Genomic DNA, 26,028 nt, shown 5'->3' with positions numbered 1-26,028 from the left:
GATCCGCGATGCGATCGTCCACCATCTGGTGCATGGCGTTGAAAACTTCTGTCACGGTCCTCATGAGATCCTGCACCGACCTCTCGAGCTCCTGGATCCTGTGCAACTCCGGGGTCTTTCAGGATAAGTTCCCGGTTCAAAAATGCTTTCTCGGGGCCCACTACCCCGATGAGCAAACGTTTCTCGGGTGCCTTGGGTATCGAACATAGTCCAATCCTCTGCAGCATGTACCTCTTGTTTCCCCCACTGCGTTCTTCCTCCCCTCGATAAGCCACAGCCGGGCAACTCCGGGGTCTTTCAGGATAAGATCCCGGTTCAAAAATGCTTTCTCGGGGCCCACTACCCCGATGAGCAAACGTTTCTCGGGTGCCTTGGGTATCGAACATAGTCCAATCCTCTGCAGCATGTACCTCTTGTTTCCCCCACTGCGATGGGGTGGGGGGAGGCCAAGGAATAGTCTCATGCCGCGGGACTGCTCCCCCAACGGCACCTCGGGCTTCCATGAAGTCCGATGGCAAGGCAGTGGCCGGGACGGCACCTCGGTCCTCTGCCCAGAAAAAGGATTTCCCTTCAGCCCCGCTCATGATCGATGTCAGACTCGGGGTGAGGGGGAAAGTGGATTCTGGACAAAATGTCAGATCCCAAGCAGGAGAACAAACCCACGTTCCAAAGAAGTAAGATTTATTTCCAAAGCATGGTTAGTCATGAACATACAGAAATTGTCCAGAATGAATACAATACACAGGGGCAGTATAATATAGGAACTTCAAACTTGGTTAACCCAATGGGCTCAATTCCCTCGCAGGGGAGTTGATTAGAAAAGGCGCAATGCAGCCTGAGAACTCCAACGGCTCATATCATAAACACAAGGTCAGTTCACACGGGAATCTAATTAAGCAGAGCAAGAAGACATAACACCCCGTCATCCACCTGTAGGAGAAGCTTGGCAGTTACAGTTGCATACCAGAAGAGAATAACACGGGGAGGGAGGGAAGAGGGACACGTCCCCGAGAGATGGCAGCTCGCTGACACACACACACAGAGAGAGAGAGAGAGAGAGACAGGAATCATTTAGTGGTGTGTACCAGGTAATCTTCCATATAATAAAGTATGAGAGACGGTTGGAATTACAGCTAGACTTGAGTCCAGTAGCTCCTTAGAGGCCAACAAGATTTTTGGGGTATAAGTTTTTGAGAGTGCAGCTCTCTTCATCAGACACAAGGGAACGTTGACTCTTGAGAGCTTATACCCTGAAACTCTTTAAAAAACCTTTATAACCAACCCCCAAGAACATAAGAATATACAATGCCAGCAAAGATCAACAATAGTGAAATATAACATACTAGTAATAAGGCCTGTTGTGGAAATAAATACAACTAGCTCTAGAAAGGGGCTCTGGGAGAGTGCCAAGGCCTTGGGCACTCAGTGTCAATTTGCTGTGGCAACCTCAGCAGGGTATAATGACACAGTGTCCACCATTTTCTCCAGAGGAACTGATCTCTGCTTCCTGAAGAGCAGTTGTAATTTTGAGTGATCTCTAGCCCTCACCTGGAGATTGGCAACAATTGTTACCCAGGATAAAATGGCTGGTTTGAAGGGTGGAGTCTATGGCATTGTACCTGTCTGAGGTCTCACCCCTCCTCAAACCCCACCCTCTCCAGGCTCCACCCCTCAAATCCCCAGGAATTTCCCAACCTGGAGTTGGCAACCCTAACTCCTTCCCAGCCAATCATCAACCTACCCTTATTTCCCTCTCCAGCTTTCCATCTCCCCCTATCACCTGCAGCCTCTACCATGCTCTGAAGCCGTGACTGCTACATCACATTGGCTGTCATAGTGGAGCCATCTCAGCATGGTATAAGGACACAGAGTCCACCATTTTCTCCAGGGGAACTGATCTCTGCCACCTGGAGACCAGTTGTAATTCTGAGTGATTTCTAGCCCTCACCTGGAGATTGGCAACAATGGTTCCCCAGGAGGAAAAGTAGACTTTCTCCGCAATGGGGACCAAAGCAGTTTACATAATTCTCCTCTCCCCCTTTTGACTGGCACAACAACCCTGTGAGGTAGGTTAGGCCGAAAGTCTTTGACTGGTCCAAAATCACCCACTCAGCAAGAACCTGGGTCTAGCAAAGCCTGCTCTGAAGTACTGACTGCTATGCCTAGGGTGGCCAACCTCCAGGTGGAGCCTGAAGAACGCCAGGTATCACAACTGAACTCCAGACAACAGATCTCCCCCCCCCCGAGAAAATAACTGCTTTCGAGGGTGGCCTCTGTGGCATTCTGTTCAGCTGAGGCCTCTTTCTTCCCACACCCTTACTTCCGTAGACTCTACCTTAAAATCTCCAGGAATCTCCCTACATGGAGCTGGCAACCCTAGTCAGGACTGTCCTCAATGAGTTTTCTCCCAAAGGCCAAAATAGGTGTGGAAGGGGCCTTTTACTGACAGAACCAAGCTTTGTTGTCTAGCAACAGGCACTGAGGGAAAAGTAGGATTGCCACCTCTCAGTAGGGAAATACCTGGAAATACCTGGAGATTTGGGGGGTGGATACTGTGGAGGGCAGCATTGGGGGAGGGGGCGGAAGGACTCAGCAGGGTATAATGCCATAGGGTCTACCCTCCAAAGCAGCCATTTTCTCCAGGGGAACTGATCTCTGTCATCTGGTATCACCTGGTATCATAACTGAACTCCAGATAACAGATCTCCCCCCCCCCCCGGAGAAAATAACTGCTTTCGAAGGTGGCCTCTCTGGCATTCTGTTCAGCTGAGGCCTCTCCCCTCCCCAAACTCTGGCTTCCTTGGTGGGTTTTTTCCCCCATTCTGGAAAGTGTTGCCTCAACAAACCTGGCTTGGAGGCTAAAGACGGTGGGTTTTGTCCCCTGAGGGTGTCAATTGTCATCTGGTAAGAATCGCAAAGACAGTACCTGTGTTGACCAGAGCAAAGCAACTGTGTTCTGAGGAAAGTTTTGGCAGGCGATGCTTCTGTGTGTGGGACTCAGGCAACGCAGCCAGTGGATAGGGACAGCTACTGAGTGACACATCATGGAGTCAACCGATTTAGGAGCGTGTGGAATGTTCAGAAAGGGTGGGACTCAGACAACGCAGCCAGTGGATAGGGACAGCTTCTGACTGATACATCATGGAGCCAACTGATTTAGGAGCATATGGAATGTTAAGAAAGTGCCACCCCACTACTCAATTATATATAAAGAGATAGAACACAATAGTAAGAGGTTAACCACTAGTAAAAAACACTAAAAATAACACAATACTTAATAATTTAAAACTGCATGACATAGAGTGAGGTATAATGACAATCACCTTAGGGAGGGATAGTTCTAAACTCTGTAAAAAATAACAGTACATTATTGGGGATGAAAAATTATTTTTTTTCTGTTTGGGGAGATAAAGTTGATGAGGGAAAACCATAGCTTTGTAAAGGTCGAGTACAGTGCCTCAGAACTATCATGTTTCAGTTGGGCTGTGATTTTCTCCATAACTATAAAGTCCCATACTTTTAAAACCATGTTAAGCGCTTGGAGGATGGATGTTTCGGGTGTTTCCATGAGGCTGCTATTACCACCCTAGCTGCTGCACACAGTAATGCAATTAAGTAAAAGTAAAATACTTTTAACGTATTTTAACCACTGTAAGCTGCCTTGAGCTTGCTACACAAGGAGGGCAGGATATAAATTGAATAAAATAAATAAATAAATATGCCTGTGGTTTAATAGCATGACTTCTGGTTTCAGTGGTATCTGATAACGAGTGGTTTGCCATATTTGATATCGAACTAAACACCAGACGTTTTGCACATCTGTACACATCCAATATTCTGAACCTCTTGTTGGTCTCTAAGGTGCCACTGGACTCTAATCTGGCTGTTCTACCGCAGACCAACAGGGCTGTCCTCTGAGACGATCTTGTTAGAATGACATGACTCTTGCGGCAGCTCAGTCAGGCTTCTTTAATATATACCAGAGACTTTTTTTAAAAAGTTGGCAACTCTTATCAGAATTAGTTTTTGCTAGGCGTGTGGTTTGTCAAGGAAGGGTTGGTTGGCTTACACCTAGTTTTGTTTTTAACAGGCTTAATTTAACACTTTTCTGTGTTATCAGATAGTATGTGTTGGCATACTTTTATTAGCACATTTCCTGTGCAAGAACTTTCTACAGGAAATGTGAAAAAAAAACCTTCAATAGACAGTTGAATGCCTTCTGTTCTTTAATTGCTGGCTTTATCATCATTTAATCCCTCTGGCTGCATGGCTATGTCCACTTCCTTCTCTGGCTCAGTCCAGATCATATGCAATAGAATGTCAGTTAATTTTATTGCTGTATCAAAAACAGAGTGTTTTTTGGTGGGAGGATTATGGAACAACCTGTTGCCATGAGCTTCTTATTTTGTAGAAGACTATATTCCACTGAGAATGATTTTGCATATGTACAAAAGTAGCCCTGAGCAATGAATGGAAGAACAGTGATGATGTATAATGCAGCACTGAACTTGGAACCTAAGGGCTAGTTCACAAGTGCTCGTTCATTGCTGCATATGCTGTCCTTGAATTACTGTATATTTGATGGCTTTGGGCTGAATGTGTGAATGGTCTTCATTGAAAACTGTTGTGCTTTGTATTGCCACTGGATAGACGAACATTCTGTTTGAGGCAATTAATGATTGATAGCTCTTTTATTGCTTGATGATACGTTTTTCAAGTGAACTTGTTTTTGAACTGGCCCATGAACTGGTATTTGTGTGTATTTTCCCATTACTGATGTCATAAATAGATCATCCTAAATTTACATCAAGATCTGATTTTTTTTGATCATAATTTGAACAGGCTTGTCTTTCTATATACTTCTCTACTTGACAGTATATTGTAAATAAAAAGTTTGAATGCAGGGAGATGGAGTGGGTTTTCCAACACATCATTCAGTAGTGAAGAGAGAAACAGAAGGGTTTCTTGGAACAGTTATTTTAAGGTGTTTGTCTAAGAGAAGAGGGAGCTGCGGTGGCTCAAGTGGTTAAGACACTGAACTGCAGGCTGTAGAAGGTCGGTAGTTCAGCAGTTCGAGACCCGAGTTGCCGCATGATGGAGTGAGCTCCCATCTCTAGTTCCAGCTCCTGCCAACCTAGCAGTTCGAAAGCAAGAAATTGCAAGTAGATAAATAGGTACCACTTTGGTGGGAAGGTAACAGCGTTCCGTGCACCTTGGTGTTTAGTCATGCCGGCCACATGACCACGGAAACGTCTTCGGACAGCGCTGGCTCTTCGGCTTTGAAACGGAGATGAGCACCGCAACCCTAGAGTCGGACTTGACTGGCTTTCGAGCAAGGGAACCTTTACCTTTACTAAGAGAACCAGACGTCAGGTTACAAGTTTAACATTTTAGTCTCAAGAGTGGCATAACAAGGACAGGAATTCTTAGCCTTCAAACTTCCTTTCCCTTCTCTGGTATGTTCTTGCCCCCTTTCCCAGACTCCATAATAGTCCGTAACACTCTCTGTTACACCATGCATCCTACTCTTGTGCAAGCAGATGGCAGCTTCTTGGTGCAAAAGAGGGAGCATCCATTTCCCTGTATGCTTGTGAACTGGAAGCAAAGATGAGCTCTGTCTTTTGAGACACCTTTTCTCTCTGACTTGGTTGCCATGACTGACAAAGCTTTTTAAGCAGCAGGACATGAGTATCAGACATTCCTCTGCCAGGCTGGCCATTGGGCTGTTCAGCTTACTTTAGGTGTGCCACATGTGGCACATGTGCTGCAGGTCAGCGTTCCCAGAGTCAGTTCATTTTTCTATGAAGCTCCTCCCACCTCTTCCTTGGAGATGCTGGAGCCACTTTTGACCAGCCTGGGTATTCATCATGCTTACAAATGTGAATGGGGGGAGGGGCACACACAAACTTTATTGCAGTTTCTTAATGCTTGGCAGGTTTTCAGTTGTGGGAATGGGGTTGCAGGTGCTAACCTAGAGAGTCTGTAACTTTGAAAGTGCTTGGGTGCAATAAGGGAGTATAGAGCAACTGTCTGTTCCACGGGTTCTTTTGCTGTCCTCACTGTGGGTCCCTCTCTCTAACCACCCACCATGAATTCTTACTTGTTCTGACTTGGTTCTGATTTGTATTTATGTATGCATTGTACAAATGTGATTAGTTTGCTTCAAGATCATGTGGCCACATAAGTACTGAAATGCAAAATTAAAATATTCACTTTGATAAAGAGTAAGCTGAACTTGCATTAAAAAAAAGTAAATAGAAACATCTGCTGTAATGATTAAAAGGCATCTTATGTAAAACTGTCCAGGTTTGTTTCTCTAGCGTTTTAAAGATTCTTTGGTCCCTTGTTACTGCAGCTTTTCATTGGATCAGAAATTTCAGTGTATATATATATAAGTATGTGTATGTATAGGTAGATTTGTTGGGGGGGAGGTGGCAGAGAAGAAGGGAGCATTTTATTTGCTTTTATAATGTAACTAACAAAAGCCTTCATTAGAATTAAATTAATTATTTTTCTGTGTCAGGACTATACTCACGGTATGTGTACACATCAAATATCATTAGTTCTACTTAAAGCTTTGTGTTACAGAGCATGTGGACTTTGACCTTAATGCTCGGCTTAGCTCTCTGGCAGGCAGACAAAACAACTGTACTAAAAGCCTGAAATTCAAGCACTTGAAATCCTATGTCAGTCATGGGTGTAGTTCCAGAGAGCTAAATGAAAGAAGGGTATGAAAAACAGCAGTGGAAGTGGGGACAATAAGCTACTTAACATCTAGATCTTCTGTTTCAGCTAACTGTAGAGTTCCCTTGCTGTATTTTGATGACAATTTTCCATTTTCTGCAAAATGTTGATCTCTTTAAAATAGAATATACTTAGCAAAATATGCTCTTGAAAGTCTTTTGGAGTACTCTGCTATCTGCTCATGCTAAGTCTTGATGCTTGGTTGGCTACTGTGAGAAAGAGGATACAATACTGTGGCCCCAGTCACACGGAGCATTAGGCACGCTAGAGAGATGGAAGATAGGCGAATTTTCCGGGCGCGATCTCACCGCCACATCTGGGAAGCATAGAGCTCCCGTGGCGCACCCGAGGCTTCCCACCGAAGATGCGGGGTAAAAAACTAGTACCTCGGGGGTACTAGTTTCTGGAAACCGCGGGGCAAGGGCGGGCGTCTGATCGCGTTTCCGGTGGTAGTTCTGGCACCCGCCCATGTCCCCTCGCAAAAAGGTTTTTCCCCCCCCAAGTCTCCATGGATGCACACAAGCACCCAACGGAGCATGCACATATTTCAGTTTTAAAAACAAAACACAACCCCGTTTGCCGCGTGTGTGATCGGCACCTCCCCCCTAACCACAGGAGCTCGACGGGACCTCAACCCAAAGCCTGATTGCACAGGCGCATTAGTTTGCTCCGGGGCAAACAGCCACAGCCACACCCACATTTTCCTGCCCGTGTGGCCGAGGCCTGTATAGACCTTTCAGTCTGATCCAACAGAGCTCTTCTTGCATTCTTATTTTTTCTGTTGCCTGTCAAGTTTATTATAGTTTTTTGCAAGGCTGTTTCAAAAGGAGAGGACAGGCAGAAAGCTGACCATAGTAGCCTTCTTGGCATGGAGATGATGGAAAAAGTTTAACCTGCTGACTTTCAGTGTCACGTGCAGTTGCTATACACATGGACTGTGTAGGACTGGGGTGTGTGTGAATGATTCAAAGGACAGAGTATTCTGGTGTCATTACCCCAGGATAACTGTAAACAGGCTCATTGTTGAGACTTCACTAGTTCATTGTTTTCTACAAGATTCCTCAGACGCATTTGTATGCTAGACATCTGAAAGTTAGCTCATTGCCAGAAATTACCTGGTCTCTTAAGTAATATAGATAGTATTAGAAGAACATTTTTCTTCACATTTTTGAGTGACAGTTGTATCTTTCAGTTACTCATCTAATGTGATTAAAGGTATTTTGTGAAAGTCTTATCCTTCACACTTTACTATTAGTATTTGTTAATGAATTAACATTTTCATTAAAACCTGATGTAATTATTAGTTAACAGGATATTGCAGGACAAAAGGCTTAGATAAGGTATTTCGTAGAACAGTTTTAAGAATCCTCATTTAACCGTACTCATGGTACATTTTAAGAACCAATTCAATCTAACTTTAGCTTGAGATTCAGTACTGAGATGGTTTTTCTTGGCCTTGGTTGTTTATGTTTACTATATTCCTGATTCTCATGTAGCCACGTTAGACACCATCAGCCTTAATATCCTTCTGGATTGATTGGCTGAGTTGGGGTTTTCTTGCTGGGAGATTCCTAGATGATGCTGTTGTGTTGTTCATCTAAAGGCGATCTCTCTTATTGGATTCTGCAGTGGTCCTTATTGTCCCCTGTATTAATGTGTAAGAGACCACAGGGGAAGATTGTCTGGTGTCATGGACAGTTGGATTTGGGTCCAGTGGCACCATTGAGACCAACAAGATTTGGGGCATATGAGCTTTCGAGACTCTCAGCTCCCTTTGTCAGAAACCTTATACCCCAAAAATCTTGTTGGTCTCTAAGGTGCTACTGGAACTCATCTCTCTGTTCTACTGCAAACTAACATGGATACTCTCTAGAAACTATCTAGAGGATTTTCATTCATATGCTGGGGATATCCAACTCCGTTTCTCCATTGCCTTTGAGCTAGATGTGGCAATTTTGTCCTGGGATGACAGTCTGAGATCAGTAATTGCTTGGGTAACGGTGACTGAGTTGAAACTTAATCTGTACAAATATGGAATTGCTCATAATGAACTGTCCCAGGAACAATGGTAATTCTAATCCTAAACGGGGCCACATTCAAAGAAAGAACAAGTTTGTAGATAGGGTGTGCCCCAGGATCCAGACATCATGTTAATTCTGGAAAGAAGAAAAGATGGGAATGGTATTGGAGAGAGGAGGAGGGGAGGCAGGAAAGAAGTGATTCAGGTGTGTGGCCTGCCCCCTATCATGGTTAAGATATCAGAACAAAATGATTCAATTAATTATGTTTAACAGAGATCTTTATATATCCCCTTCCTTTTAGTGATTTGCTTCCAAGTGGCTTATGCAAATACACAAAACAAATGGCCAGTTGACAGTTGGGTCTGGCAGGTCAATGGAAGGGACCTCATTCTCTGGCAGGATGAAAACTGAGAATCAGATTTGGCAGGGCAAAAACTGAGAAGCAGCCCCCCCCCCGACTTTTATGCACTTTAAATGTTTGACACATTTCTCAACCATGAATTCAAGGGAATTCCTCAGTCTGTAACTTGTTCAAAAGCCAAAAATCTGCTGCCCAAAAATCTGATGCTGATGCTTACAGGTCATATCTAAGAACTGATGATAGAATGTAGGAACATATTCAGTTGAATACAAGTATTTATAGATTTTTAGGCCATGATGGCTCAGAGGTTAAGATGCTGAGCTGCAGACTGGAAGGTCTGTAGTTCGGCAGTTCAAGACCCTAGTGCCGCATGATGGAGTGAGCTTCTGCTTCTGGCCCCAGCTCCTGCCAACCTAGCAATTTGAAAGCAAGAAATTGCAAGTAGATAAGTAGGTACCGCTTCGGCAGGAAGGTAACAGTTTTCCCTGTGCCTCGGCGTTTAATCATGCCCGGCCACATGACCACAGAAACATCTTCAGACAGCACTGGCTCTTTGGCTTGGAAACAGATATGAGCACTGCCCCCTAATATCAGATTCGACTATCTTTCGAGTAGGGTAAACCTTTACCTTTACCTAGCAGTAAGATAATTGTAGATTTATTACATTGAGTGTGCAATGCACATTAAATATGTGTACATTACCTTTGTTTCCATAGTCCTTATTGTACAGTGTCTTATACAAATTCATATCCTGGCCTGATGAAGAATTTAGCTGGCACTTGCTGTGTTACAACCTCCTTTTCACTCTGCATTTGTGCATGTATTTATGTACATTAGCATTGATTTGGGTAATCTACTATGTAGGTTAAAATATTGAGCTGCCTTTTAAATTCATTGTAACCTTTTCGCTTTTTGCTCATTGTCTTGTTGTCTTTCATAGAGATGCATACAATATTAAACATTCATTTAAATTCTAGGCACGTAGTTTGATGCCATGAAGCCAGTGTTCTTACTCAAGGGAAAAGGTGAAAGTGCTTCCCATCACTCACCTTTCCTGCAAGTGATTAAGGACTGACATTGACAACTTCCAGAGGGAATCCCAAGGAATCATTTTCATCCAGAAAGATGGTTATTGTGATATAAAGCCTGGAAGGAAAGAATTCACAGAAGACCAATTAAACTTTTCTTTGCCTTCCTTTCCTGTAGGAATATGGTGGATTCCATTATGCGTCTTCTGATGTACATGGTGAGTTGCTTAATGGTTATTTCCCTGTGTCAGACTTAACACTGTGATTCTAGCGACACTCAACTGGAAGAAATGCTGGAGGCTTGCTTCCAAGTAAATGTATTTGGGAACATTAAGCTTTAGTGAGCACACATGAATTGTAATATTAACTTTGAACTGTCAGTTTAAATACAAAATGGTTGCGCTTCATGAGATCTCGTGTAAAAAGACGAACAGCTAATGCATACTACAAGTGTCCTTCAAGCCACATTGTGCATTTGCCCTTTCTCCACAGTATTGGATTTATTTTGCTTTGAAGAAAGTAGTATTGATTCTAAATCCTGTTTGGCTGCATGGGATTTAAAATGCAGCAGGCTTTAGAATACTCATGCTGTCATTCTTCTCTCAGTGGACTTTCCACTTGGCAGCAAATGCTGCTTTTGCCTGGATGGAAGGAAGACCTTCGCCGGAGTCTGTGGACAATCTACAGATTCCTGCTGGAAAAAAAGAAACTGAAAGCACTTTTGTTTGTATAATGTTGCTTGAGCAAGAAGATGGCAAGAAGTTATTTTTCTTTTCAGAGAAATCAGTGCAGGCCTGGGAAGTAGGCAGCTGTTTCCAATTAAAGGATGCAAAAATACACAAAAATCTCAGTGTGACTTCTTGTAAAATTTTTGATTCTCACTCCTGTACATTTGAGTGCATTAGGCTACTTTAGCAAGCTAAGCCTAAACATGAGACTCTACATAAAAATAAATTGCCTTTTCAAAAAGTTCAGTACAGACTAGAAATGATTGGTTTTTCCCGAACCCAGAATAAGATGTTTTATTCATTCTCCTGCACGCAATGATTTTTACTCCCCCCCCCCCCCCCAATATATCCAAGCATCTAAAAGTGACTGGAAACTGAGAGTAGGAATAAATGGAAGCAAGTGACCATTAGGTCTCACAAGGGTTGGTATTGGGACTGGTGCTATTTAATGTGCTCATAAATGGTCTGAAATTGGGGGAGAACACTGAGGTAACCAAGTTTGTGGATGATACAAAATTATTCAGGATGCTGAAAACCAAGGTCGACTGTGAAGAGCTCTGAGATAATCTCTATAAATTGGATGAGTGGGTAATAGGGATGCCAGCCTCCAGGTAGGACCTGGGGATCCCTCGGAATTACAGCTCATCGCCAAACTGCCGATACCAGTTCCCCTTGAGAAAATGGATGCTTTGGTGGTTGGACTTTATAGCATTTCACCCCACTTGAGGTCCCTGTCCTCCCTAGGCTCCACCCCCAAATCTCCAGGAGTTTCCCAACCTGGATCTGGCAGCCCTACCCTGGGCATCCCGTCAGTGGCTGGGGGATACCTGGCAACCCTAGTGGGTAACTGTGGCAAAGTTCAGTCTCGGTTTTAAGTATATGCTGATGGGGTCTGAAATGGCTGAGACTGAGATGGATTGGGGTCATAGTAGGTAGCTCAATGTAAATCTCAACTAAGTTACAGCAGCAGTGAAAAATGCAAACTCCACACAGGGTATTAGGAAGAACTGAAAAGAACATGACCAATGTTATAATGTTCTTGTATTTGTAATGTCCATAATATTTGGAGTACTGTACTCTGTTCCAATCTTTGTATCTCAAAAAAGATATTGCAGAGGTTAAAAAAAAAGTTTAGAAGAGAGTAGCCAATACAATTAAGGGGCTGGAGTACCTTTCCTCATAGGGGAGTTTGGGACTTCTTAGTTTAGACAAAAGCTAAGGGGGGACATGATAGCGGTTTATAGAATTATGCATGAGGTAGAAAGACTGGGTACAGACAACTTTATCCCTCGGCGGGGAGGGGGAAGCCATTGAAACTGACAGTCAATAGATTCAGGATGGACAGTATTAGCCATGGTACTAGTGTCTGAATACCAACATTAGGAAGCAATATCAAGGGAAGGCATTGGTCTGTATGCTCTGTTGTTGAACCTCAAGGGTAACTGGTTGACCACTAGACTTGCCAGCTCCCAGGTCCAGGTGGGGGATCCCCTGGTTTCAGGAGCTTCTCCCTGCCATGGACCAGTTGGCCAGGGGGGGAAACCCTGCCCCTAAACAGGGATGTCACTGTGCGATGTCCCCGACGGGATGATATCACCCAGAAGTGACATTATCGCATCGGGGATTTCACGTCCGGGATGCTCTGATAGTTGGGCAAACCATATAGGGTGAAATATGTGCGTCCCCATCCGCCCCTGGAACACACCCAAATCCCCCTGCCGGACTGACGAGGGTACCCGGCAACCCTATTGGCCACTGTATGACATAGGATGCTGGAACAGATGGACCACTGGTCTGATGTAACAGAGTTCTTTACATGTTCTTGTTTCATGTGTTAAGTGAGTTGCCTAATGGAGACACGAAGAGTGGCTAGAGGATGGAGGAGAATGAAATTCAGGGGCTCCCTAGCCTTTATGTGCTGTCATCTATGGTGGCTGCCTAAAAATTAATCAGATGGTGATTCTAAACACATGGAGAATAGGTTGAGTGTTTAATTTTTCTTAAATGTGGTGCAACAGTCCTGCTCTGATCTGCATGCCCTGTTTTGCCCTGCCCTCCTGGGTTTTCCCAACACCTGGAGGGGCTTTTCTCTCTCTGCTCAACCACCTCCACCACCTTACCTTTGTAGGAATTGCACACTGGGAGGTCAGGACTCCAAGCTTCCCTTCCATGTTTTGAGCTACCCAGAGTCTGGTTACTGCAGGGACAGCTTGCTACCTTGAGCACCACTAGGGGAGTGGCCACTTGCCAACTGACAGCCTCCCCATTCCCCCTGGTGCTCCTTTTAAAATAGTGTGTCCAAGACAGCGGAGGTCTGTGTGGCACAGAGAACCACTACCAGGATCAAAAGATATAAAGCATTTACTAAAAAGAAAGTGTTCCTAAGCATACTTTTAGCACAGCACCAAATTGAGCGAGGGGTTCAAAAGAAAAGGGTAAGTGCAATTCCTCTGGCACTCCCTCTATACATGCCCTAAAAAAGGTAAAGGTTTCCCTTACTCGAAAGCTAGTCAAATCCGACTCTAGGGGGCGGTGCTCATCCCGATTTCCAAGCTGAAGAGCCAGTGCTGTCCTAAGACTTCTCCGTGGTCATGTGGCTGGCATGACTAAACGCTGAGGTGCATGGAAAGCTGTTACCTTCCTGCCAAAGCGGTACCTATTTATCTACTTTCAATTTCTTGCTTTCGAACTGCTAGGGTTGGCAGGAGCTGGGGCTCACTTCATCATGCAGCACTAGGGTCTCGATCTGCCGAACTACAGACCTTCCGGTCTGCAGCTCAGCATCTTAACCTCTAAGCCACCACAGCCCCATACATTCCCTAGCAGTTGTTAAATATAAGGCACTCTCCTTATCTTAGAAAGTTACAGATGTTTACAGAAGTGCCACTATCTTCAAGCCTCCTTCAGGTGTGCAGGCCAGTACATGGCAATGGCTGCCTCCTCCAGACCTCAGTTAAGAGTTCTGTCTGCTTTCATGGAATCAGCACCAAAGGAACCTTCCTCCTTGCTAACAGAACTTTTATTATCTCTCTTTTCCCCACCCACTGACCAGGTCAGGCTGAGTCAAAGAAGCTTTTCCTGAAGTCTTCAGAAGTTTCTTCCTGAAGTCCTTCTGGTACTTAATACCTTCAAATCTCTGTACCCTGCTTGGTGGTGGGTGGTGGTGGTGGGAGCAGGAGCTTGACCATCCCATTGTCTTGTTAGACCTATTTGCATTTGTAAAAAGGGTGGCTGAGGCTTGAGGCTGGAAAACAGTTGAACTGTCTTCCCCACTCCTGCCAGTTCTCTGCCCAGAGAGAAAAATTAAAACTAAAAAAAAATAAATTAAAAAAAATCCTCCTGGTGAAGGTTTTACTCAGTTCAGACCTCCACCCAAAAATGCATTCCTTCACAAATGCTATAGAGAAGACTGGAAAAATAATTTATAGAAGCACATGTTAGTCCTTCTGGATTCCAGTCCTGTGCTAGGTTTTCAGAAAGCTTCCAGGCTTCCATTTCAAATGTTCTAGTAGTCTGGTACACAAGATTGTTCTAGTCCAAGTCTTAGAAAGCAGAATCCTAGGAACAAATGTAATCAGTATTTTGATGTTTATCTTTATGCAGTCCCCCCCACCTTGTTTGTTTATCTTTTTCTCCTGGTTTTTGCTTATAACTCTCATAGCAACTTTTAGGGCCCACACTGAAAATCAAGAGTCTAATATGTAGGAACCATTAAGGTGTATATGTTCTAATGAAAGGTTATTCAAATTGGGACTGACTATGGGGGATGTACATTGCCATTAGCAGTAAGAGGGTATTCATACCACTTCTTGTGAGTAGGACTGACAATGTTATTACTTGCAAATCTTCTTCGTGGTCTCTGTGCATCACACCCTTGGGAATATACTGCGCCTGCGCTGACCTTCTCGGTACCGGTAGCTAGCAAAAGGGATTTTCGCGCCTCTCCCAGGTCACGCGCCGGCTCCACTGCGCATGACCAAGGAGGGGCACGCAGATCCCGCCAGTTCTTTTCTGACCGCCGCGCTGGTAGGACAAAGAAACAAGATGAAGGGCCGAGAGCAGAGGGGAAGGAGGGCGGGTGGTGTGAATGCACAGATGACCACTCGAAGATCACCAGTTACAGGTAAGCAACCTGTCTATCTTCTTCGTGGTCTCTGTGCATCACACCCTTGGGAGAATAGCAAGCAATAACTCTTACCTGGAGGAGGGGCCGAGGCCCTACACCTGCGCCGTCTGCAAAATAGACCGACCCAACGCCACACGACGAGTAGACCGGACATCAAGGGCATAATGCTTCACGAAGGTGAGCGGAGTAGCCCAAGTCGCAGCGTTGCAGATGTCCTCCAATGGCATCCCTCTCAGGAAAGCTGTGGAAGCCGCCACCGCCCTTGTAGAGTGGGCGCGAAGTTGACCTGGAAGAGGTCTCTTAGCCAAAGCGTAACATAGCTTGATTACTTCCACAATCCACCTGGACAGCGTCTGGGAAGAGATCTTCTTCCCCAGGGAGGGCATACTGTGAGCAACAAACAAGGCAGGAGACTGACGAAAAGACTTGGTCCTGCCCAAATAGAACAGCAACGCCCTCTTAACATCCAGAGAGTGCAATTTCCGTTCCTCTTCATTGGCAGGAGACGGGAAAAATGACGGCAAAACTATATCTGAACGTAGATGAAACTCCGAAACGACTTTCGGTAAGAAGGAGATGTCCAAAGACAACGACACCCCATGAGGGGAAAAAATCAAGTATGGTGGATCACACCTTAAAGCAGACAACTCACTGACTCGACGAGCAGAAGTAATGGCCACCAGAAACGCAGTCTTGAGCGATAACAACTTTAGAGAGCAAGTGGCCAGTGGTTCGAAGGGTTTTCCCATCAAAAACCGCAAAACTAAAGCCAAATCCCAGGCCGGAGTCGGAGAACGACGGGGAGGGTACAGGCGAATAAGACCTTTACAAAACTGTTTCGTCTGAGGATGCGAGAAAACTGAAAACCCATCAATAGATGGATGAAAAGCTGACACCGCAGCTAAATACACCTTAACTGAAGAAAAACTGAGTCCCAAGTCCATTCTGGACAAAATAAACGCAAAAATAGACCTCAAATCCACTGGCGGAGGAGGTAAATTGGAAGAACTCAAGTACTGTAGGAATAAATCCCACTTCTTTGCGTAAGACGTCCTAGTAGACAGTTTACGACAATTCAACAGGACCTCATTGATACGGTCATCCATCACTGAAAGCGTATTTCCCATAGAGTCAACTTGAGACTCAGAGGATCGTAGTGAAGGACCTGGCCTTCCTGAGCTTGGAGGAGATCCAACTCCTGCGGGAAGTGTACGAAGGATCCCTTGGCTAACCGCAGCAGTGTCGGAAACCACACCTGCCGAGGCCACCAGGGGGCTACCAGGAGACAATGGGGCTTGTCCTGTTGTATTTTCACAAGCACCCTGTGGAGCAGCGGAATCGGAGGAAATAGGTATAGAAAGTCGTGAGCCCACGACATCAACAGACCGTCCCCCATTGACAGAGGGTCCAACCCCGCTCTGGAGCAAAACCTGGGACACTTCTTGTTCAATCGAGTTGCAAAAACATCGATGTGGGGATGTCCCAGATGTTGAAAAAGAGGAAGGAGATACTTTGAGTTCAACTCCCATTCGTGGTCCGATGCTCCCCCTCTGCTCAGGAAATCCGCTTGTTGGTTCAAAGTTCCTGGCAGATGGGCAGCTTGGAGAGTGATGTTCCAATGAAGGCACTCTTCCCATATGTCCATAGCTAGCCTGCAAAGGGACCTGGACACGGTCCCGCCCTGGCGATTGATATAAGCCATCGCAGTTGTGTTGTCCGTAAAAATCAACACAGCTTTTCCTACAACCTGTCTGAGTAAGGATCTGAGGGCAAATTTTACGGCCAGCAGTTCCAGATAGTTGATATGATGACTCTTCCAAAGGGGTTGCCATGGAGCACCCACACAAGTGTCGTCTGTATGAGCACCCCAACCCCACAGGGAGGCATCTGTGGTGATGGACATTACGGGAACGATCGGTTGGAACGGTGCACCCGCCAACAGATTGGTGTCCACGAGCCACCACTGCAGGGAGACGAGGACCTGCGGAGGCACTACCAGTTGAAGGCTCGGAGGATGGATGGAAGGGCGAAATTTCTTTAGAAACCACAGCTGCAACGGGCGCATGCGAAGGCGTGCATATTCGATCACGGAAGTGGTGGCTGCCATGAGACCCAAGATCCGCTGAATGTGGACCGCTGATGTCACGTTGGACTGGAACAAACGTTGAATTTCCAGACGAATGGTATCTGCCCGTTGGCGAGGAAGGTACGCCCGAGTGGCTAGGGAGTCTATGACAGCTCCTATGAACTGCACGCGAGTTGCAGGTTGCAGCATGGATTTCTGTAAATTCACCAGAATTCCAAGGGAGGATAGGACCGACAATGTGATGGTGATGTGCTGAAGGAGACATTCTCTTGAATCTGCCACCATCAACCAGTCGTCTATCGTTCAGATGTAGTTCTGCCATCGTTTTTCCCGTCTCCTGCTAATGAAGAGGAACGGAAATTGCATTCTCTGGATGTTAAGAGAGCGTTGTTGTTCTATTTGGGCAGGACTAAGTCTTTTCGCCAGTCTCCAGCTTTGTTTGTTGCTCACAGTATGCCCTCCCAAGGGAAGAAGATCTCTTCCCAGAGGCTGTCGAGATGGATTGTGGAGGTGATCAAGCTATGCTACGCTTTGGCTAAGAAACCTCTTCCAGGTCAGCTTCGCGCCCATTCTACGAGGGCGGTAGCAACTTCCACAGCTTTCCTGCGAGGTATGCCGTTGGAGGACATCTGCAACGCTGCGACTTGGGCTACTCCGCTCACCTTCGTGAAGCATTATGCCCTTGATGTCCGGTCTTCTCGTCGTGTGGCGTTGGGTCGGTCTATATTGCAGACGGCGCAGATGTAGGGCCTCGGCCCCTCCTCCAGGTAAGAGTTATTGCTTGCTATTCTCCCAAGGGTGTGATGCACAGAGACCACGAAGAAGATAGACAGGTTGCTTACCTGTAACTGGTGATCTTCGAGTGGTCATCTGTGCATTCACACCACCCGCACTCCTTCCCCTCTGCTCTCGGCCCTTCATCTTGTTTCTTTGAAGGCTGTTGGGCGGCGGTCAGAAGGAACTGGCGGGATCTGCGTGCCCCTCCTTGGTCATGCGCAGTGGAGCCGGCGCGTGACCTGGGAGAGGCGCGAAAATCCCTTTTGCTAGCTACCGGTACCGAGAAGGTCAGCGCAGGCGCAGTATATTCCCAAGGGTGTGAATGCACAGATGACCACTCGAAGATCACCAGTTACAGGTAAGCAACCTGTCTTTTTGAAGAGGTGGGGAAACGTTGCCATGGTAAGTAACCATGTATTCCACCCCCCGCCCCCCAAGATTTCAGCTTTCTTCAAACCTTACTGAGAAAATGTGGGAGCAGCCATTTTGCAGCAGCTTTCATGTTGCTCCTAGTAACATACATATTGGTCCTTGGTAGATGTATGACTTGCCTTCGGCTCACACATGATGATTGATCTCTCTCTATCTTATTCAAGGAAAATTGCCCATGAGTCATTATTGACCTTCAGTCATGTAGGTCTGTGGAAGGTGTTGCTACAAGTTTATGTAGTAGCTCAAACTGTATTGCAAATACATACTTGAGTAAGCAGGATATGTCTGTCTATTTTTAAATGTGATAATTTTAGTACACCTTGGCTTGTGTGTGTGCTGTTGAAACATATCCCTTAAGCAGGGCTTGGCCTGTGATTGTAACAGTACAAATATAGCTGTACTGTAGCTTTTTTTCCCCCCTGCAGGGGAATTCTAAAGATTATAGCTTAGAAAATATCATACAAGTTTCTTTATAATCTTGTTGTCTCTGGGAAAGTATATCAACCTAACCAGGGATAGGAAAATTAAAGTTTTGTAAGTAGAAAGAGCTAATTTGCTTTTGGACTATAGCTTTGTATTTGGTTGAGAATTGATATTTAACACCTTAATTTATTAAGTGCAGCACTTGGTAGAATTTCCTACCCTTAACAGGGGAACAATTGTATATCAGGTAGAATTTCAGCAAGTTAACCTTTCCCTGGCATGGAGGAAAATGTTGAGAATGTTTTTTGCCAGCACCAAAGGAGTATGTGTCAGCTATTCTTTGGTTCCGTTAAAGTATGAGAAAGTGGTGAAGGAGAATTAATAATCAAGAGCTCTTAAAATGCTTTCTTTCCAAAGCCCTGTAGTACCTCTTCTCAGATGTACAGTGCTGTATAGCAAAATGTGTTCTGAGAGTTTGGTGGAACTGTAATTTCTTCCTGGGAAGGAAGCAGAAGAAAAGGCACTGCTTATTCACCTCCTGGCTTCTTGTTGTTTCAGCCACTTTTTACTTTCTGAGTGACCCCAATCTGAAAAAGGCATAAGCTACAAACTCCCATGGTGAGAGCTAGGCAGTGTTAGTAGCCTAAGCCATACTAAGATCTGATTATTAAAGTATTACTATTTTCTTTATATTCTACCTTTAAGTCGGCCTTTTATCATCTTAGGTTGATTAGGCAGCTGGTTCCCTTCCTCAACTGTCCTGACTTGGCTACAGTGATCCATGCGATGGTCACCTCGAGACTAGACTACTGTAACACTCTCTACATGGGGCTGCCTTTGTCATGGATTCGGAAGCTACAGCTAGTGCAGAACCCCCCCGTCTGATCGCTCTCCACCGTTGCAGAGCCACTTCTGTTCGGAAGCCTGAGGCTTCCGATTTTCGCCGGCCATTTTTTTTTAAAGGTCGGCGATATGCGCTTGGGCGAAGCTTCGCCCTGGCGTTTGTTTAAAAAAGAAAAGAAAAGGGCCTTAGTTTAGCGTTTCGGAGGCCTCCGGGACCTCAGGGAGGCTACTTTGCTCTTTAAACTTTAAAGGTAAGTCCTTACCTTTAAAGTTTAAATGTAAGATAGGGTTTTTTGCGCATGCGTGAAGATCGCCATTCTGTGGATGGCTGCCTATGCGCATGCTCAAACTGAGTTTAAAAAAAAACCCCAAAACGCCGATGCCCACTGTGTGTGGACGGGCATACAGCGATGGGATCTGCAGACAGGAGGTGAGTGTGATCGCGTTTCAGCCAGCATAAACTGCACCGGTTCCAACCGGTACAGTTTATGCCGGCTGAAACGCCCCATCTGAACGCACCCTCTGTGTCACACAGTGGCCAGAAATACCAGGTGCCATCAAGAGGTCCATCAGTGGGGCCAGAACTCCAGAAGCCCTCCCACTGTGGCCTCCCCAAGCACCAAGAATACACAGCATTACTGCCCCAAACATAGTTTTCCATCTATATATTGTGGCTAATAGCTACTGATGGACCTCTGATCCATATATTTATCCAATCTCCTCTTGAAGCTGTCTGTGCTTGTAGCTGCAGTGAATTCCACGTGTTAATTACTCTTTGTGTGAAGAAGTACTTCCTTTTATCTATTCTAAGCCTACTGCTCATTAATTTCATTGGATGGCCACCAGTTCTTGTATCTTGAGAAAGAGAGAAAAGTACTTCTTTTTTTACTTGCTCTATTCCATGCATAATTTTGTAAACCTCTATCCTGTCACCTCTCAATAATTGTTTCTCCAAGCTGAAGAGCCCCAACCTTTTAAACCTTTCTTCATAGGGAAGGTGTTCCGTCACCTTAATCATTTTAGATGCCCTTTTCCACACTGTTTCCAATGCTCAGGCATCTTTTTTGAGATATGGCGATCAGAACTGTTCACAGTATTCCAAATGAGGCCGTACCATTGATTTATACAGAGGCATTATGATACTGGCTGATTTGTTTTGGATTCCCTTCCTAATAATCCTCAGGATAGCATTTGTCATTTTTATTGTAGTCACACACTGAGTCGACATCTTCAGTGAGTTATCTACCATGACTTCTACCATGACACACTAAATAATCCACTTTCAATCCACTTTCCAACACGATTTTACTGTGTGAACTGGCAAAATCCAATTTGAAAGTGAAATGAAAGTGGAGTAAAAGTGGATTATTTAGTGTGTGTGATTGCCGCCCAAGATCTCTCTCGTGGTCACTTACCACCAGTTCGGACCCCATCAATATATAGTTATAGTTAAGATTTTTGGCTCCAATGTGCACTACTTGGCACTTGCCCACGTTAAACCTCATTTGCCATGTTGACGCCTACTCGGCCAGCCCCTACAGATATGTCTAGAGTGCCTCACAGTCCTCCCTGGTTCTCTCCACCCAGTGGGGTCCCGAAGTGGCTTACATCATTCTTCTGTTTACATCAGTCTCCTTTTTGTCCACACAACAATCCTGTGAGGTAGTTGAGACTGAGAGTTTGTGACTGGCCTGAGATCACCAAGCAGGCTTTCATGGCAGAGTGGAGATTCAAACCAGGGTCTCCCAGATCCTGGTCCAACACTCTAATCATTCCTTTCAATTATTAATGCAGGTGTTTTTTTTAAAAAGACTCAGATATTCAGGCATTGCTTTTAAAAATATTTTGGTTTAATTTGGAATCTGAATTTAATACAAAGATGTTAAGTTCTGCACATCTGAATTAAAAACTTCTTTTCAGTGTAAAAATATCTGTCTTCTATGATCATGCATTGCAAATGTAATACAATAGGACATGTACTGTATTCAGCCAAACACCATACACATTTTCTTTATGTTGCTGGTGATTACAGCCATTACTTATGGAAAATTTTGGAGACTTGTATCACTGTCTTGCATACGCAATATGGCACTAAATTGTGGCCTTTGTTTTAAAGTGATCTCTTCAGGCAAATTCATTAATTGATTTCACACTCTCACCCACACACAACTAGTCTCTAAGGAGATATATAATTCCATAGTGCCTTTCAGCTGCATAACTAGAGGTTTGGATTATTCTCCTTGGTAGGACAGATACAGCTCAGTTTATACAGTTGCTAACTGATACGTTTAGTTTTGAAATACCAGAGAAGATGCAGACTTCATGCAGAAAACCCATGAATTTCAAAATGGGAAGATTGATTTAAATCAGACTTCTGTGGTTCACTGATATAAATTGTCTTAATTTACATTGCATAGATTTAAGCCAACACAGCTGGAGTCATCTTGGAGTGCTGGATATCTGCTTTTAATAAAAGGACAGCAATGAAGAGCTCCAGTGCGATGTACATGTACCTGTATATCCACCCCAGAGTCTCTGCTGTGTTATGAATTTCTCTCATTTTAATCCAATGGAATGCATGCCTATTCATGGCTTTTGATTAAATCATTAACAAATCAAATTAGATTGGTGTGTTCAGGCTTAACATATATAGATATAGGCTAGGAAAGAGTAAATAAGCTTTAGGATGTGGCATAAAAAGAGGCAAACGAGAAGCTAGTGTAGTAAGTGAAATATGAATCATTTGTTTAGAAGATAAGCAAGATGAATCACTTGAGAAAAATATGCCCCTAGCTTAGAAGATAGGGTTGGGTGGTGGTATTTTTGAAAAGTTGAATATGAGTAGCAGGAAATAAGTAACTGTCTAGTTCTCTGTAGAAACAAATGTTTCTGCCATTTGTCATTCGGTTTATTCAAACAATACTACCTGGGGCAGAATTCATATTTTGATTTAAAAGGCCAGCAGCCTTGTCGTTGGTAATGCGAATGCCCAAAAGGGTACTTGATAGCTCATAGCTTTAATGAACAGAGAGCTGATTTTCACCCTACCACCCTGCCCCCAACCATGTAAATGAGTCTCTGTCCCTGCTTATGAATGCATCATGCAGCTGTTCATCTTTCTGTCCTGAAAGCCAGGAATATGGTTGAAAACTACAAGCTACAGTGTGTGACCGAAGCCTTCTGAGACTCAGACATTTTATGATTGGGTTGAAAGAATTTGAATTCTTGCACTTGTGTTAGGCTGCTACATAGATATGGGACTGCTGATTTACTTTTCTGCTGCAGAACATTTCCCATTACTGGGACGCTGAGGTTGAGACGACCTGTTCACTTGAGGCATTTTACTTACATGGGAGTAATTTCCATCTAAGAAAAACTGTGTACACCATCATGCAAGAAGAGATTGCTAGTTACAACAGCTATGTATGTTAGGAAGTTAATATACTAGTTGCATTAACTTGCAGCAAAACTTTTCACATGGGACACAGGACATGTCTTGTACTTGCTTTTTCCAGTGTGGAATTATTATCACACAAAAAAACCCCTTCACATATTAAGTAGTTGATAGTGGCTTCCCAAGTCTATACAGTGAGTCTTTAGCACAGATAAGACAAGAATCCTGGTCAACCAGTTTCAAGCTTAATTAATGGACTGTGCTTGTGTTGGGCGTCCCTTGCCGATTTCCCAAAAGTATGGCAACAGTAGAAGAAGTTGTTTACAAATATGTAGTCCCATTCATCTGTGAGTACATGAGGACTACTATGTGAGCAGAGCTGTTGCTCTTACATTTTCCTATTTAGGAGTATTCTCTTTACAGGTACACCATTTTAAAGGTCAACTCTACATGAGTCTTCATTGTAAGGGTCAAACAGTATGTGACACTGGAGTTCCATGACTGAGAGTCTCATCGTGTGTTTTGGCTCTAAAAAGTAATTACGATAGGTCTCAATATATGTAGGGGCCATGATGCACATAAAGGGGATGTTTAATTTTTCCTTCTCCACATTTCCCCATTCAGAAATGACCTCAGAAGAAAAACAGGCACAATATGGGTATGTGCATGGGAGGCTACCAAGGAAGACTGAGGCTGCTATACAAAGGAAGGCAATGGCACCTTGACTCATCTCTTGTCTTGAAAGCGCCATGAGGTGGGACTTTGTGAGGTTGCTTTGAGTCAGCTTGACAGCACACACTTTGCATGTTGTACATTTGGTGATTAAACTCTGGATGTCTGAGTGATGGGGGAGGGTTACCCTAAAAAAACATGGGATTTAACTCTTTAGCCTGTTGTTGGTGTGTGTTAAATAGCAGAGGCTAGGGACTGGCACCTCAGTCCTTAACACATTTATTTGGAAGCAAGGTCTGTGGCTGTACTTTTAAGTGGCTACACTTTTAGGAACCAAATCTAGACTATAGTCCTGCGAACACTGATTTGGAAATCGGTTAAAGAACAAAGTTTGAGTCCAGTGGCACATTTAAGACCAACAAAGTTTTATTCTGGGTATAAGCATTTGTTTGCATGCACACTTCTTCTGAAGGAGGTTGTATGTTTATGATCTGGCCTTAAGGTTCTTGTACCAGAGTGTGGTCATGCTGTGCACTGGAGCCTAGAATCATTACAACAGGATATTATCCTCTTTACTCCTTTAATGTGTCCGAGATGAGTTTGGGGAGACATTTATGGCTGAAGTAGGATCCTGTCATTGCTGAGACATTTGGTTGGTGGTTAATCTGTTTTAGCAAAATTAAACAGGAGTTTAAGGTGCCACTGTTTAATTTGAATATCTAGTGTGAGAATGCTCTTGTAATATTCTTCTGAGTACTGTGTGTATTAAGGTTTATAGGCTACTGTTGGCTGATGAGATTGGCTTGGAGCATGTTGGTGAAAGTGTAATATTTAATTTTGCCCAGCCCAACTGTGAGTCCTTCCTCATAACTTCTGCTGCTGTTGTAGTGCTGTGGATGTGAGTATCCAGGCCTACTTTTGAGGCTTCGAGTTCAGTCTGCATTCTCTTTTTAAAAAATATTTTATTTATAGAGTTATATTATACAGCCAAATACATACAAATTGGTTTATATATTCGGAGTCTTTTACTTAAGGTTATTTCCCCACCATTTGTATACTCTTAACCATCTCTTTTGGAAAGTTTCATCTTTTCCATGAATTAACACAGTTAATTTGTCCATTTCTGCGGTATCCAGCAATTTCCAAACTATTTCCTGTCTAGAGGGTAGTCTGTCCGTTTTCCAATAACGGGCTATCAGTATTCTTGAGGAAGTTAAAATATATGTTAACAAGTATCTATCTTCTGGCTCATAACAATCTGGAATTATATTTAATAGATATATTTCTGGTAATGTTAAGGTTAACATTCGATATTTCTAATATTATCTTTTCAATAGATCTCCAAATGTTTTGCATTTTACCACATTTCCACCACATATGAAAAAAGGTTCCAATGTTAGTCTTACATTTCCAACAGTTTTTAGACATCGTGACTGTGCATTAAGCAATTCTATCTGGTGACCAGTACCACCTATGAAACATTTTGTATACATTTTCTTTAAATGATGTTGATCTAAGAAACCTCGTAGTTTTCCATATTTTGGCCCAATCATCGAAATCTAAACTATACCCTATATCTTGCATCCCTGTTGTCATAGAAAGTTTGACAACATCGTCCTGCGTATAGTTTTCCAACAAAAATTTATATATCTTTTGAATCATCTTATTGTTGGATGAAAGCCAAATCTTGTCTAATTCATTATTTGCTGTGTACAAACCTAAAGTTTTGTTTATTATATATATATATTTCAATTGTGTATTTTCCCACCATGTCAGGTTTATGATTAGTGATTGTAATGATTCAAAACTTTTTAGTTTGTTATTTTTGTCTAATAACTTCTCATATGGTTCCTTCTTGTTTTCCGTCAACAAGGTGGGTTTAATAAATGCTTCTAGAGGGGATACCCATCTAGGGGTTTTCATATAATATTTTTCTTTTAGGTTTAGCCAACATTTTAACAAAGTACTTCTTAATGTGTGTTGATGGAAGTTCGAGTGTATTTTATCTTTGTTATACCAAACATAAGCATGCCAACCCATTTTAAGATCGTGGCCTTCCAAATGTAAAGTTCTTCTATCTTCTAGCATTAACCAACTTTTAATCCAAACTGCAGCGGCTGCTTGATAATAAAAATCACAATTAGGTAGCCCAAATTCACCTCTTTCTTTTTTATCCTGTAAATATTTCCATTTAATTGTGCTTTTTTGGGATGCCAAATAAATTGCCTAATGAATCTATCAAGTTCCTCAAAAAGCTGTTTTTTCTTCAAAATTGGTATAGTTTGAGCTAAAAATAGAAATCGAGGGAGTACGTTCATTTTTATAGTGGCTATTCTGCCCAATAACGAGAGCTGGATATTTTTCCATTTCAGTTGATCTTTTAACATTTCTTC

The 26,028-nt window shown here is 43.6% G+C and overlaps 1 long non-coding RNA gene across 1 annotated transcript in view; it reads left to right on the top strand.

The window, feature by feature from the left end:
• Positions 1–23,657, top strand: part of LOC107108637 — a 48,478-nt gene extending 24,821 nt beyond the window's left edge. Inside the window, exons 2-3 of the long non-coding RNA XR_001482447.1 lie at positions 10,333–10,372; positions 23,588–23,657. This is a non-coding gene — a long non-coding RNA (uncharacterized LOC107108637). The remainder of the gene's footprint in view (positions 1–10,332; positions 10,373–23,587) is intronic.
• The last annotated feature ends 2,371 nt before the right edge of the window (positions 23,658–26,028 follow it).

This window comes from Gekko japonicus, unplaced genomic scaffold (assembly GCF_001447785.1).
Source record: "Gekko japonicus isolate JY-2015 unplaced genomic scaffold, Gekko_japonicus_V1.1 scaffold71, whole genome shotgun sequence".
NCBI classification, from domain to species: Eukaryota; Metazoa; Chordata; class Lepidosauria; order Squamata; family Gekkonidae; genus Gekko; species Gekko japonicus.
This window is presented reverse-complemented; position numbering and strand designations above follow the sequence as displayed.